The sequence below is a fragment of the Syngnathoides biaculeatus genome, chromosome 14 (genome assembly GCF_019802595.1).
Source record: "Syngnathoides biaculeatus isolate LvHL_M chromosome 14, ASM1980259v1, whole genome shotgun sequence".
In the NCBI taxonomy this organism is placed as follows: Eukaryota; Metazoa; Chordata; class Actinopteri; order Syngnathiformes; family Syngnathidae; genus Syngnathoides; species Syngnathoides biaculeatus.
Genome location: NC_084653.1, coordinates 21,391,643 through 21,408,172, shown reverse-complemented (window position 1 = coordinate 21,408,172; position 16,530 = coordinate 21,391,643). Strand labels below are relative to the sequence as shown.

General features: G+C 43.5%; 1 long non-coding RNA gene across 1 annotated transcript in view; it reads left to right on the top strand.

Annotated features, from left to right (window-relative positions):
* Positions 1-16,258, top strand: part of LOC133512329 (uncharacterized) — a 32,679-nt gene extending 16,421 nt beyond the window's left edge. Inside the window, exons 2-3 of the long non-coding RNA XR_009798168.1 lie at positions 15,646-15,706; positions 15,910-16,258. This is a non-coding gene — a long non-coding RNA (uncharacterized LOC133512329). The remainder of the gene's footprint in view (positions 1-15,645; positions 15,707-15,909) is intronic.
* The last annotated feature ends 272 nt before the right edge of the window (positions 16,259-16,530 follow it).

Below are 16,530 nucleotides of genomic sequence, written 5' to 3'. Positions count from 1 at the left end.
ACGGCCCTCTGAAGGAAATCGTAACTACGCGACAAAAATGAGTTTGACACCCCTGGTTTAAGCCAGTGTAACATTTATGTATTTACGTGTTTCTTCACGTACCGCCAGTGCTGTGCGTACCACACTTTGAGACTCATTGACTAAGATATCCAACCAGTTCAGGGTGTACCCCGCCTCCTGCCCCTTGACAGCTGGGATAGGCTCCAGGACTCACCGCGACCCTCGTGCGGATAAGCGGCAAAGAAAATGGATGGATGGATGGATGGATGGATGGATGGATGACTAAGATATCCCGTAAATGTGACTGGATCATTGACCTCCCAATAATAGATATTGTCGACAATGTAGACAAGAAAGAAAGAAAAAAGGAAGAGGGAGAGTGTGAAAGAGAGAGAGAGAGAGAGAGAGCGATGGACACACATCCCTGTTGTCATGGGTAACCAACTGACAAAAATAACTTGTGCTCTTTGTTGAAACACCTGTACAGTGACTCGCCTTCCTCTCCTCCATTTGCTTTCATTCTACTCCTGCATTGGAAACACTTTCATAAGGCGTCATGTTGCTGCACCACCGTGATATACTGTAAACTACATTTATTAACACAATTAATGCAATTATAACGTGCCATTTGATTACAATTAACACGCGGCGCTCCTAATGCAAGCGGGCCATTTGTTTCATTGCGATAATGAGCTAATTGTCTGTAGCTGTTGTGCTATAAACTCAATTTGTCGTAGTTCATTGGTTCGGTGTTAACCGTATGTCACAATAGTATTAACATTGATGAAGAGCATCATCGACAGTAGCTGCACGTGATTTATGAGGGTGGTGTAACTGCGCAGAAATCCATATTTCCTCAAACAAGAGGTTTCCACTCTAATAGATGGCGTTGCCGTCAAAGGCCTGGAGCAAATTAGCACCTCCCTAAATAGACGCCTCCTTTGCTTCTTGCTGTTTCTTTGCATTTTATATTTATTTTTGTTTGAAACTTGATCTGAATCTTGAGTATCGTATAGCACAACCCTATAAATGTCATAATTCATCTTCTTCCCTTACTCAGGAGCCACATTTTACGGCTGGATTTACACTGCGAGTTCCCATTGATCCTGTACTGTGAGTTTGTAGATTTCTTTCTTAATCCAATAATGTATAATGGACCTTTCAGACTGGCGATCTTCAACACCCCCCCACCCCCACCCCTTAGCAACAGTTGCCATCTCCCACAATCTTCCAAAATGGCGACCGAACAGAACAGGTTTGAAGTGGATTCTCTATCGCGTATTCCCGGTAACTTTGCGGAATGTTTTTTTGCCAAATGGACTTGTCCAAGAGGGTTCTACAGAGAGGTCTCAACTATTTCACGCAAGGATACGTACACGCAATTAAGATTTAGGACAGATTTACAGCAAAACGTTGCCGATCGATGCAAAAAAAGTTTGATGCCTCACAATCTTCATATTGAAATCCAACAAGATAAAATAGTCTTATCTTTCATCAGAATTGCACGTTCCCCGAGCGCATCTGAGGACCATTTTCTTCGTAACATGAACTTTTCCAAGCGCACGCTACTGACAACCAGCATTGCTTGTGGGACAATACGGCGAGAGGGGCGTGTCAAGCCAGGGGTTAAGACAACGCGGCTATCTGATTGGCTATTATTGTACGAGTGATTGACAGGTCGGAAAGGTTCATTGCCAAGAGCTCGTGCGAAGACTGGGAACTATGTAGTACTCAGTTGAGTTTTCAACTTTTCAGTTTCCCTGGTTTTCATTAGACATGCCTAAAAGTGACGCACTTGGGCCCTGGCTCGAGCCACCCCTCCACCACTATATAAGAACTTGAGCACCTTGTGTTAGATCAGCAATTATGTATCTGGAACAATAGAAAATTAAAATTACTGGGCCCATTTCGATCACTCCAGCATGCAGTTAGCTAGCTAGCTAGCTAGCTAGCAACAGTACGCTCATATCCCAAAAATGAAACGTTCACGGATGCAACATTTTACAGAACAGCTCAGTATGATAGTTTAAATTCCAGAGTGTGATTTAACTTCGTGTTATTGAAGTTACAGTCAAACGCAAAACGTTGCGTGTCAAAGCTAGCAGGAAGTTGCGTATGGGCACAAATATTTCATAGGGCTGAATAACGTGTGCTGCCGTGTTTAATAAACGGTTGAATTTCGCCGAAGTGTCTATGTGAACACACACACGTGGACAACACCCGGCAAGAAGGTAACGTCACAGATGAGCCGTCAGTCCGTCCGTTGGATGAGCGGAGCCCCCGTTAGCTACCGAGCTAGCACCGTCTCTCGCGGTGATATGGAAAGCCCAAGAGTATTCAGCAGGAAATATGACAGCAAAATGGATGTTTTTCGTAGCTCAAAAATGTAGGACTATGCATGTAGCCATGTGAAAGATGTATTTGATTAACAGTTGACAGTTGAGCAAGATTTTGTTTCAGCCCATTCAGTGAACACACCCACACAGCCATTAACGATGAATGGATTTTTCTCTATTTTGAAGCCTCGTTTAATATAGGCCAACCTTCGTTGTCATATCTCAATATAAAAAGCAGGATGCAGTTGACTTGTGGTGAAACATGCAACCTGTTGGCAACAGTTTTTCGTTAGCAATGAGCCCAGGAGAATCTGCCCTCATTTATGATTTCATCGGCAATCAAACTCGTGTCAGTCAAACAGAGTTGGATATTACTCTGAATGTCTGGGCTTGAATTAAATATGAAAATATGATCTATTCTCTCCTTCATCTTACTACAAACCATAACTTGGGCATTTCCTATTATAACATTTCGCAGAGAGATAAAAGTCCCAATTATTCCATTGTGATGATATTTGATTGAATCTTCATCTTCGCACCCTCAGAAATCACAGATCTCATTCAAGGGGCTAATTTCCTTCTTCTGACGCTAATGATGACAATCAGAGCACAAAGGACCGGACGCGGCACGGATTTACGCTTCAAATACAATGGAGACGTATGGCCAGACGGCAGAATGTTGCCACTATAATCACACGGTGCTGCGACATTAAACCCGAACGATGTCTCATCACTGCGAATGGTTATTACTCATACCGCATTCGAGAGGCGATATGACTCGGCGACAGCAATGATGAACTAAAGAGGACATATGTGACCTTTAGGGGATCCTGCCAATATGTACTCCAGACTTGTGGCTGATGACCTGCGATAGCTACAAAAATGAAGTGCGGGGGGGGGGGGGGGGGGGAGAAACCTTTGAACGCGGCGCACAATGAGTGGCAGGGCGCGCTGAACACAACCTAGTTTGCCATCGCCACGGGAGCGGTAGAACCCGAACGAAAGGTTCTGATAGGCCCAGTGGGGAGGAGATTGGCCTGTCCCTGATTGGATGATTAGGGGCTGCAGGGGCTCAAATCAGCCATTTTCAGAAAGAGAGTGGTTTGGTTAAGTGGACTGGCACAGTGTGTGCTCTGTGTGGGATCTTTTTTTTTTTTTTTTTTTTTTTTGCCGTGTGTGGGAGCTCTTTGTGTGCGTCTGCATTTGTGCCACGTGCGGGTGTGAGCGCGGTCGGCGAGATCTAACCCACTTTTAAGGCTGAGGTACATTTACATGTGTTGCTTGAAGGTAAGAATACAGGCGGCGGCCCCAGTCGCTTGGGAGGTTTTGAAAAGGGTGCCGGAGCGTCGTTTGACGGGCGAGCGAAATAAGGACGGTTGGATTGTTAGCGTCATGATAAGAGACGTGAATTATGATGGAAGTGCATGTCAAATATGGAGGTAGGCAGTCTTATGGAATGCTAATGGGAGCGGCTCACTGGTGTCATTTTGCTTTGACTCACGGCTCGCGTCATGAAATTGCGTTTTTGTTTTGTTTTCCAGATACATGACAAGGAAGCGTAAATACGAAAAAGAATTACACGGAATCTGGTACGGTATCTCCAGATGGGAATCAGGACTCAGATGGGATATCTGCCATCGCAAGACAGATCAGATATTCGGTCGCCCTTTAATCTGAGATTGACGTTATCGAACTACACCGATTCATATAACACACATGCGCGGAAAGATGCAAATAAGCACTGAAAATCTCAACTACCCAAAGCACACATCCTAGAAATATGGTTAACAACCGTGCTAAATTTGAGTGGGTGGGGGGAGTCAAATATCAAAGCAAATTTATTTGTATCGCGCACTCCATATGCAGGGTAACTCAATGCACTTTACATGATTAAAAGCATTCAAATACAAAAGTGAAAACATTCAAAAATAAAAAGTACATTCAAAACAGCTTTTAATCCAGGAAATATCACTGAAATACACTCACGCATCAAAACTGAGAGAGGTTTCATGCCTAAAAAGTACCGTATTTTCCGCACCTAAAAGTCTTTAATTTTCTCAAAAGCCGACAGTGCGCCTTATATTCAGGTGCACCTTATATATGGATCAATATTGAGCCTTTAGTGCAGCTCCATCTAATGGATGCATAACGTAACGCCAGCCTCTACTGTAGCGTCTATTCTATGCGCCTTATAATGCGGTGCGTCTTATATGTGGAAAAAGTTTTAAAATAGGCCATTCATTGAAGGTGCGCCCTATAGTGCGGAAAATATGGTATATCTCCATTTATTATTGTAAGTCATCAAAACAGTATCTACAGTTTGAACATTAACATTAAGCTTAAATATAGGAAAAGAAAAATGTGAAAATACAGGTAATGATTAAATTGCTTAGTGCAATAAAAATGTACTAAAGTGTTTATAAACAAACTATTATTAAAGATTAAATGAAAATGTATTTTACAGTACAATACTCTAAAGTGAAATGCAGCTGAACTGTATTTAAAAAAACGCAATGTACTTTAAAAGTAAAACGTTCTGTGCTTGGAAAAAAAAAATGCGGTACATCAAGACTAAATAATGTATGATACATGACAGTCAGGGCGGCACGGCGGATCAGCTGGGAAAACAGTTCTGAGGTTGCGGGTTCAATCCCGGCCCCGCCTGTGTGGAGTTTGCATGTTCAGCCCGTGCCAGCGTGGGTTTTCTCCGGGTACTCCCACATCCCAAAAACATGCAACATTAATTGGACACTCTAAATTGCCCCTAGGTGTGAATGCGAGTGCGGTTGTTTGTCTCCATGTACTCTGCGATTGGCTGGCAACCAGTTCAGGGTGTACCCCGCCTCCTGCACGTTGTCAGCTGGGATCGGCTCCAGCACTCCCCGCGACCCTCATGAGGATAAGCGGCTAAGAAAATGGACAGATGGACATAACAGTCAAAAATGAATGCTGCTAGATATTTTTAAAATTAAGCAGTCCAGGCATTGGTGCAAGTTTCATTCTGTGTCATTTTATTTCATGTTTTTAAAATGATATATATCTATTTTTTTTTTTTTTTTTTGTATTTAATTCAGTGGTTCTTTCACGGAGAACAGAACTCGCATGCACCACTAGCGGTACCACACTTTGAAAAATCAGCATATTGCGCCATCAGTAACCAAAAATGCATAACAGCTCTTGGGGAAAAAAAAAAAAAAAAAAAAAAAAGGTAGTATTTAAATAAGTACCCTAGAAATGGTTGAAGCCTGCCAAATGGCCCGCTTTGAGGTGCAGTTCAATACATCGGATAAAGCGAGCGTGGATCCATTGGAGCGGAGGGCGACGGCTTTGAGATAAGTGGTCAGATAGGTGGGCCCGGACGGACAAATGGAAAGGAAAGTTTGCCTTCAACCGTCGCAAAGTGCGCTACGCCGCGGAGGGCGAGCCAGCAGAAATGTGCCTTTTGTTCAGCGCATTATTGGCATGTGTTCATTTGGCGCCGTGAGCAAAACACACACACACACACACACGCGCGGGCGCGCGCACCCGCGTGGCATGTGAAAGGGCCAAGAGAAAAACAAGCGTGTGCTTTTAGAACTGTCGTGAGAATGAGAAGAAGGGCAGGTGGAATTAGCTTTCTCTCCGTCTCCGTGGCGGTGAAAGGGGGACGTAATTAGAGAAAAAGCAATCTCCCTTCCATATCCATCTGTGTCTTTCTCGACCTGTACTCTCACTCAGCCCTCATCTCCATCACTTTCTCGCTTCCATCTCTGTTTTTGGCCATTTGATTTTCTCCTTTTGATGCTCCATAATGGATACATTCAGAATCCCCGTCCTCGTCCTCCTCTCCTCTTCCATTATCCCCCTTTTGTCATCTGCTCTTTCCCTCCTCCCCCTCGCCTCCCCCGGCTCCTTCCCGCCCCGGCCCGTTCCTCACTTTTTCCGTCCCGCTCTCGTCGCTCCGAGTGGGCCCTCATGCTGTGCTCCCGGCCATCGGTAATGGATCGTGGCCTTGGCGGATGGCGGAGTGCGGTTGTGGCGCAGATGAAATATTGGGGGGGGTTGCCGGATTCTGTAAATGATTGGCTCGTGAGGGGGGGACCAGGCTCCTTGGTAGCCCTCACGCGTGCTCATCGGGGCTTGGCCTGTTCTTGCTATTATATTTTCCACCGCAACGCTGACCCTCACTTTTGTGTTGGTAAATCACGCTGTCTCCATTCTGTATTTCTATCAGTTAATCATCCACATCAATCGACTTTGTCCCCTCCTGAGCTGTTAAGAAACAAAAAAAAAAAAAAACCTCCCTCACCTTCTGCCATGTCCCTCTCAGTTTCCCCCCTTCATTGATGGGATTCGATAACGAGGGCCGACTTAATCTATTTTATACCCTCTTTTCTGTCGTCCGTCATCCACCCCTTCATCTTATCCGCCTCTCTGTGTGGCGGCAGGTTGATAATGGGGATCAGAGCCCCGTGTCTCTTCCATTAAAGCCGCGGGTTCATAAACCGGATTGCAAATCAAACAAAACTGCAGCGCTCCGGCGTGACAGGAGCCGGCGGTAGGCCGAGCAAACCCTCACGGTCGCGAGTAAGTAACGTCTGCTGGAAATTAGCGAGGGAAGCATCCGGATGTCATTTAAGAACGAACGCACAGAGAACACAAATAGCTCTCACGGGGCCGACGGAGCAATTTGGACACGATGTTCTTTAGCTGGAACGATGATCGCGCGTGTACGCATTGCGCAAACAAGATCAAGTGATACTTCATGCATATTCTGGTTATGTGCATGATTTTGTCTTGGCAAATCATAATGCTGCCAGTCTGTCACTGACCTCGATGTGATATTTTTTTTTCTCTTTATGTAATCCCCATTCTAGTGTTTCCATCTTCTCTTCCTTCTTTTCAATCTACTTTTTGTCTCTTGGTCTATCCACCAATCTGTTTTTTTTTTTTTTTTAAAACAAAATGCAAGAAAGCCCCTTTCGTTTTCTTTATTTTTACTCTGAAAGGCAATGCCCGTCTCCACAACTAAAAAAACAAGAACCTTACCAGTTGTTGTCCCGTTAGGGGGTCGCCACAGCGTGTCATCTTTAGGGTTAGGGTAGGGTAACCCTAACCCTAACCGCCTCTGGACATGTCCAAACCATGGAACTCTGCTCTCTCTAACCTTGTCTCCAAAACATTCAACTTTTGCTGTCCCTCTAATGAGCTCATTTCTAATCCTACCCAACCTGTTCACTCTGAACGAGAACCTCAGCATCTTCATTTCTGCTACCTCAAGTTCTGCTTCCTGTTGTCTGTAATTCATCCGTCATGGCCGGCCTGACCACTGTTCTATAAACTTTGCCCTTCATCCTAGCGTGGAGTCTTCTGTCGCATAGAACACCAGCCACCTTCCGCCAACTGTTCCGCCCTGCTTGGACCTGTTTCTTCACTTCCTTACCTTGTTGTCCATATGTTCTGCTACAGCAGGGTTGCGACAAAGCTGATGGAGCGCCATCACGCAGAAACATGGTTATCCACATGGTGCATGCTAGCCTTAGCTTTACTGTTTCTAGGCTATCACGCATATCAAACCTCATTGTGGTTCCGTTTTTGTGGGCTCAGTGCATTGCAGATTTATTTTGTCTTGATACCACAGATTATTTGCCAGATAGTAAACAACGGACTCTCTGTTTACCATTCTTGGTGCGCTCCTGCACAAAAATGGTGGAACAGAATAAGCCCACACCCTAACCGTTGTCACAAAGATTGGAACAAAATTGTTCAAATTGGCTTGAGCCCCCTTACAAACTACCCTTGTTTTCAATCTTTTTCCTAGCTTGCCGTTGCTGCATGTAAGGTAGGGATGCGGAATGGGAGGTAGAAGTCACCCCAGCGGGCTTTAGACACTGTATCGGAGATGTCGCCGAACAGGGGTTGAACGCCGCCAACTGCGACCAGTGTAAAGTTTACCACCCGAGACGGACAGTAACACGCTTCTTTGTGTTGAAAGCAATCGTCGCTGTCGTGCTGACAGCTACAATTGATTATTTCATTGCTCCAAGCCACATGGGCTGTGTGACACGCTAATATCCCGCTTCGCTGAGTTCTGTCAGAAAGGGACAGGAGAATAAATCCCACTTGTACGATTATGCCTCTGATGTGGGACTTTACGGGGAAGCCAGTGTGAAGGCAGTTTTTGGATGAAGATGAATCCCCCTGAGAGACTGGCCTCCGCTCTAATAGATGCTGTGCCTCGATTAGCCACTAGGGCGCTAGGTTTTACACGATCAGGATATTTGGGATCGATCATCGATACCGGTGAGTTTAAAAGAAAAAACAATCACAAGTCTATTTAAATGACTGCCACGGTAACGAGTCGCGTTTGAGTTGACAAGATAAAGCCCGATGATGGTGAAAAAAAAAATGAGATGTGGTAGTATCGGAACACAAGATTTTATTGTACTAGTTTGACAGTGCAATTGTGAAAAAGCAAATTTGTCTTTCAGTCTGATCCGCACATTACGTGTCGTCGTACCTCAGCCGTCATCTCTCCTATTGCGCTTTTTTTTTTTTTTAATTTATTGGGCATCAGATATTTACAGTACTACATCAAAAGACATGAGAAAAATTATACAAATAGTACTATATAAAAAGAAACTAGCTTTTAGATTAGAGATATGCTCTGGAAGGTGGCGGCGCGGAGTAAATGTCTTTCCTGGAGCCGATCAATGACGTCATTGATCAAATTGGCGAATTTGGACACCAAAACCAATCAGACGATCAGCAAAAAATATCAATTATTAGCCGATACGATCAAATCGGCGTAAAATCTACTGGATGCATTTTCTACTTGAACAAAAACACCTCTCCAAATAGATCTCTCATGAAAATCATGAAGTGCTCTTTTTTCGAAATGTTATGAATCCATCTAATTATTCAAACATTATTTTTATCCCGTCAAAACAATTCATTAGCTCTATAAGATATTAATCTTTGACGTAAATAAAAAAAACTTTCATAAATGACTTCTACTGCTTACCGTTATGTATTATAGTTGAAGTTGTCGAAGAACTACTAGTTAATACTGAATGTTGAAAATAATAGTAATTGTAAATGATCCTTTTGTTGTGTTTTCTTATAAATTGGCGTGCAGCGGTTAATTATCGAGGAGACTGTGGTTTGCATAATTGCACAATAATTAAGCAATTATGGTTTTCCATACATGGACCTAATTGCCTCGTTTTTTGGCTGTGTATTGCAGATACTTGTTCAGCTTTAATGCAGTCAAAGTTTTTTTTAATTTTTTGACTCAGTGTTTAGTGTTTAGAGTCATTTCAGGTCATGACCATTCAAGGGTATACAATAAAATATTTCTTATGTTTCAAAAGGAAGTTAAGTTTGTTATATTGTGGGCATTAAAAAGACATTTGTAAATCAGCTCGGATACATTGGTTAATTTCGTGCAAATGTCAAGAAAAGACATTTCCATTAAATTTTTACTAATCGGAATCTATTACTTCACGTGGTACCGCAGACAAACATTAAATTATCTTTATTGATACTTGTTGATGCTCACAAAAAAATGTGAAATTCCAAATAAACTGTGGAACGTGTACACATGTTTTTTTTTTAACGAACTAAAAATATGACACTTGTTGAATGGAAGCATTGGGAATGAAAATGTGATTTTTTTGGGGTGGGGGGTCCTCAGTGACACCGATGATCTATTCTCCATCTTAGTATATTATGAACACTAAATGGCTACACATTTTCCGTCTTTAAATGGGTCTTGGGTTGAAATTAGATGAGATGTGGCTACACTCTGATCTTTCTACTTTGAGGTGGAAACTGATGCATTTTATTTACTGAAATGCAGAGCATACTAGTTGTGTGGATTTTCGAGAGTAATATCTAGATGAGACTGTTAAAGGTACACCATGAACTGGCTGCTAGCTACAGTATTTGCAAAGCGCATAGAGACAAGCAACTATACAGTGTCACATTCACACCTATGGATGATTTAGTCTTCGATGAAAATGTTTTTTTGAATGTCGGAAGGAAGGAATGGACCTTTCCAAATGCCGATCTTAAGCTCCGCCCGCTTAGCGACAGGTGCCATGTCCCACCAGCTTCCAAAATGGCGACTGAACAGAACAGGTTTGAAGTCGATTCTCTATCGCATATTCCAGATAATGTTGCGGTATGTTTTTTGCCAAATGCGTCATAGCTGTCCAAGAGATTTCTACAGAAAGGTCTCAACTATTCCACGCAAGGATATGTACACGGAGTTAAGATTGTGGACGGAGCGGGATGCAATCTCAGAGTTACAGCCAAATGTTTACGATCGATGCAAAAACGTTTGACACACCACAAACCTCATATTGAAATCCAACAGGATACAATAGTGGAATCATACTGTGCATGTAAAGTAGGGTGAGTACTTTTTACTTGGAAAGATCATGAGTAATATCATCGTAGTCTTTCTAAGTGAGTTAGGTTCGATTTTCTACAAGTGCATTTAAAAAATGATTAACTCAGTCAGTACCGTAGTCACCAGATGAAAAAGTTTGACTTGGCTTGTAATGGAACCCAGTGATCTGTCTTAAGAGTCTGATGTGATACAAATAGGCAACTAGACATTTGTCTTGCATGACATCGCACATTTACGTATAACTAGCCCGACTCTACGGCATAAAACATGACACACTTCATTCAGCAGGTCAGTGATACACTAACAAAGTGAAAGTTGTTCTCCTGCAGTGTATAAAGCACTGATAATAATTCAGTCAAACTCAGAGAAGATACTTCTCCCTCACTTACCTTCGAACATACAGCCTTGTGTTTGTTGATATTGTTCACATTTAGTTGTACATGCGGTACGTCTTCCGCAAGACTTAATCCATTGTCGACACTTCGTCAACGGTGTTTTAGGTTTTGGAAAATGAATCAAGTGGGCCTCTTGTAACCTAGCAGGATATCTTTCATCAGAATTGCACGTTCCCCAAGTGCATCTGAGGACCATTTCCTTCGTAACATTAACTTTTCCAAGCGCACGCTACTGACAACCAGCATTGCTTGTGGGACAATACGGTGAGAGGGGGCGTGTCAAGCCAGGGGTTAAGACAATGCGGCTATCTGATTGGCTATTATTGTACGAGCGATTGGAAAGGTCCATTAGGCTACTCGGACAAGACCAGTGCACCAACGGGGAAACCCCACACAGGATTCCCCGAGACGAGAACTGCTATACATACCACCATGCTGACCTATATATTATCACTGCATATTTCCCCCCAATAAGCATGTATATAATGTCATGTAATGTACTTATAACACTACATGCAAATGGTATAAAACTACTGAAGTTGTTCTGTTTTCCAACTTTGTCTCCACAGAGTCATTGTATTTTCACCGAGCAAACATCGAGACATTAATCGGCGTATAAATCTGTCATGTATCGCGCAAACTGCCAGAAAGACCATTACTATGCAAATTAATGCAACACTGGCTCATATTTTGTCTCGAGCCGGAATCCAAACAACGTGGTTTATCATGGTTACAGTCATCACACAATGACGAGCTGTAGCGCTTTTGTTTATGAGATGTTTGTATCAGCCGCCACACTGATGCAACTTTGAAAAGTCCAGAGTGATATTTTAAAATGTGAGGAAGCCAATACATAACGATGAAAATTGAGAGAAATGTGTTATTACTGTTCTTATTGAGTGTAGTGTACTGAGATGAGACCGAGCACACATAACTTCACAAACCACAATTGAGATGTGTGCCGTAGTACGTAGATCATGAGATCTAGATTATCAAAGTGCTTAGAAAACAATTAGTATTACGATATGCACGTGATTATGTATTAGTTAGTATGATCATTACCAAATAAGTGAAAAAATATAAAAATAAAATCGAACATTGTGTTCTATGTGTGATTAAGTTCTCCTTTTCTTTCTAAATCTGTGTTTTGGTTTATTGCTGCGAAAAAAAACAACAACTATCTAGAGAAATGGTTCGGCTTTCTGTTTCAGATCCACAAAGAAGTACCAAAGAAATGAAAAAAATTGCGGTGTGGCTGCCTCGCGTCACGGGTACCGTTTCCCCATTTTACCTTGTATAGACTCGACTGTCGCCTTCAGAGCCGGAAAATCTTTTTAATCCAAATAGAATATTTGTTTTTAGTTTCTGCATGGCTTTCTGAAACGAGGCAATTTCTCCCTTTATTGATATGTCATGAACGGTGTCCAGGAAAGCAGGTTTTGTGGGAAAGACCTATACGCAGATATAAAGATCGGGGATGTCGCATGATCAGCCTCAGCACACCCCACGCGACAAAATAATCACAGTCATTTTGAGAAATCTGACAATCAATCCCGCTGCTCATTTTAAACACAAAAGATGACAACTGCTGAAATTAAGCTCGACAGTCGCTATTGGTGGAACCCACTTTTGTAGAAAGACTGCCCGTCACACTCATTCGCTGCTCACCGTCACAGTCACAATGGATATTTGACGTCTACAGCCGTCAATGGCAGTGAATGAGTTAAAAAAACAGACAAAACAAAAAAAAAAAAAAACACGTTTCAAGACAGTGTAAAATGTGTGACCAGAGGTGATGAGAGAAGCTAAATGTTGGACGCATCTTTGAGCACTCTTACTTGACAATAATTTGACACAAGTACCTACAAGTAAAAAGCAGTCCTCCAAATAATTACTCGAGTAAGAAGGAAAAAACTTTGGAAAAAAGTACTCATCCATCCATCCGTTTTCTTAGCCGCTTATCCTCACGAGGAATGAATATTCATGAAATAAAAATAACCGGTCATATTCAACTGGATTCTCTGAGCGTATCTGCATTATGTGGTTACAAAAAGCTAACTCGGACAAAATCAGCATCAGTTCTCAATTTCATTCCAGTAAAAATGTTTTTTTTCCTCCCCCGTTTCTCGATGTTTTTCTTCGCCTTCATCCATAATTCTGTCTTTCTGGTCCCTGCTCTCCCTCCCCGTCCTGTCCCCAGTGTTCACTGCCACGCCGAGTTTTCACAGGAATTTAAGCATGAATCTTTAATTAGCAACAGCTGTTGTTCTTCTGTGAGTCTGCGCGTTTGGGTGATGCCCACCACTCTTACAGGCTCGCTGTCACCTCAATCCCAGGCTTTACTTATTGAGCAGCTTGCCAAAGACGCGCGACCGCTGAGGTTAGCGCCGATTGCATTCACGTGGAATCATCGGCAGGGATTACTACGCACGTACATGCACACCCACACATGAACGCACACCACCGGCAAAGCACAGTATTGTATGTATGCATACACGCATCCCTAAACACACACTGACTTTTTCAAACGCCATTGCCGATTTCATTTTTGTCCTCCTCTTTGCCTTTTTCTTGCCTGTGTCCTCAATCGCTCAGCTGTTGGTTGTGAATTATGTATTATTTCCTTATGGAGTGTGAAAAGCTTCGCTTGAGGCTATCGCTTCTTTCAAAACGGCCATTAGTTGGGCCTTTGCTCCATTTATAATTTGACGGCTGATCAGGATCTGTTCCCGGCCAGACAACTTCAACTAAAAAGTTCAAGATTTCAGTCAAATTCATGTCGTTTAATGGCATCTATCCATCCATTTTCTATCGTTTATCCGAGGTCGGGTCATTGGCGAAGTTGCGTTAGCAGGGAAGCCGAGACTAATCTCTCTCTCCAGGCACTTCATCCACCTCTTCCACGGGGACCCCAAGGCGTTCCGAGGGCAGCCGTGAGACGTAGTCTCTTCAGCGTGTCCTGGGTTGTCCTCGGGGTCACCTCCGGTTAGGACGTGCCCAGAGAGATCTCAAGGAGGCTTTCTAATCAGATGCCCAAGCCACCTCATCTGGTTCCTCTCAAGTCGGAAGAGCAGTGACCCTACTCTGAGCTCCTCCCGGATGACCGAGGTTCTCACCCTACCTCTAACCGAGAGCCCGGACACCAGGCAGAGGAAGCTCATTTTATCGAAGATGGTATTCTTTCAGTCATGACCAGCAGTTTGTGATCAGAGGTCAGAATAGAAGCGTAGATCGACCAGTAAATTTAGAGTTTCGGCTTTCAGCTTAGCTCCTACTTCACCACAATGGACTGACACAAAGTCCGCATCACTGCAGACACTGGACCGATCCGCCTGTTGATCTCCAGTTCCATGCTTATTTTACTTGTGAACAAGACCGCAAGATACTCAAACTCCTCCACTTTGGGGAGGGTCTCATCCCCAACTTGGAGAGGGCACAGGACCCTTTTTCATCCCGACCATTCACACTTGCCTGTGAACCGCTCCAGTGACAGTGGGACATCACAACTTAATGAAGCCAACTGAACCACATCAACTGCAAAAATCAGATGCAATACTGCGGCCACAAAAGAAGTCCCCCTATGCCTCGGCCGTGCCTAGAAATTCCTTTGGGTGGGACTCACCCAGAACACCTCACAAGAGGGCTATCAAGGAGGCTTTCTAATCAGATTCCCAAGCCACCTCATCTGGTTCCTCTCAAGTCGGAGGATTAGTGACCCTACTCTGAGCTCCTCCTGGTTTACCGAGCTTCTCACCCCACCTCTGTGCCTCGAAATTCTGCCTACAAAAGTTATGAACACAATTGGTGACAACAGGGTAGCCTTGGCGGTGTCTAACCTTCCCCGTAAAGTAATACGAGCTACTATCACCGATGCGGACCAAGCTCTAACCCCGGTCATACAGGGACTGAACAGCCAGTATCAGGGGCTTCGGTACCCCATACTCGCAAAGCACCCACTACAAGACTCCCTGAGGGACCTGGTCAAAGGGTTCACAGAACTCCAGCACCCCTGAACAGACCTTACCAAGGGAGGCTAAGGAATGTGGCTGATGCGTGGTACTCAACTCGCTTCGTGTGCGGGCGTGAGTGACCGACTGTAAGTTTTTTTCGCCGTGGTCGGCTTCGCGGCTCGGAGTGCCGCGGCCCTAAGGCTCAATGGCCCTGTGACACAATATTCACGATATACATTCACTGCGCTCGACACATTAACTTCTAAATGCGCAGTGATGTGATATTCAAACTTCGGAAAGTTTTCTTCCTCGTGTATCGCTTGTGGAAGTACTATCGATCGTTCAAGCTGATGTCTCTCTTAAAATGCAGCGCATGTCAGTAAAATAGATGCCAATACGCCACACTGAAACCAAGGCTTGCGGGATGAGAATAACAATACACAAAGGGGCATTTATATGCCGTGTAATTACGTATTTACAATCTGTTTGGAAGATGACTGTAAAGTTTTTTTCTATTCACTTTTGTTTGTGCGCATGTTTCTATTGATGTGTGTGGGATTAATTTATAGAAAATGACCCTGGGCTAATGAAGAGGAAGGCGATGGAGAAAATGTGGAACGCTTTGAAAAGGTCAGTGTGTGTTGCGTGTGTGCGCGCTAGCGTGTGTGATTTCACCCAGTGATCACACTTGAATGCCAAACACAATAGATTTTCTCTTTTCCCTTTTCCCCTCGTACTGTATAATAACACACACATCATTCTTTTTTTCCGCGCAATTTCTCCTCCGCCCGCATTGTTTCTTTATTTTTCCCTCCCCCTCTTCTTTCTTTTAGCCCCCGTGGTGCCCCGTGACCCGCTCGAACCTCGGCTCGCTGAAAAATTCAATCTGAGCGCCGTGATGTATCCCCGCAATACCGTGCCACGCCATTACAGACTAAAATGCGCGCCCACCCCCCGTTCCGCACGCGCACGCAGGCTCGCGCGCGAAAAGCAAACAAAAAGAAAACGTGACAAGGGCGTTTTCTTTGCAAAAGCCGGTCTGCAGAGGGATGTGATTGCGAGTGGATTCAGGGGCACCATCGTCTCAGGCCAATCATCAATAATTCATTTTTCCAAGGCATACAGTAATATCTCAACCTGCCTTCTATTTTATCAAAGTGAACAAAGAAATGGAATTTTGTATGAGGGAGACTATGAAAATATTGTTCCTAATAAATAAATCTGAGGCTTTATATCCAAGGCATAGTGAGTTTTTTTTTTTTTTGTTTGTTTTTTTAAGCGTTATCAAGTTCAATATACGGGGGAAAAAAAAAACATTTCTCAGTCTCAATCAGAACAGAATGCGGTGTATATATTTTTCTGATCATCTATGTCGGCCTTATTTTCTATCTTTTTCTTCAATACTCATCTCCAGCGAGACATCTGTTTTTGCGATTAATCAGTTTCAAAAAGTC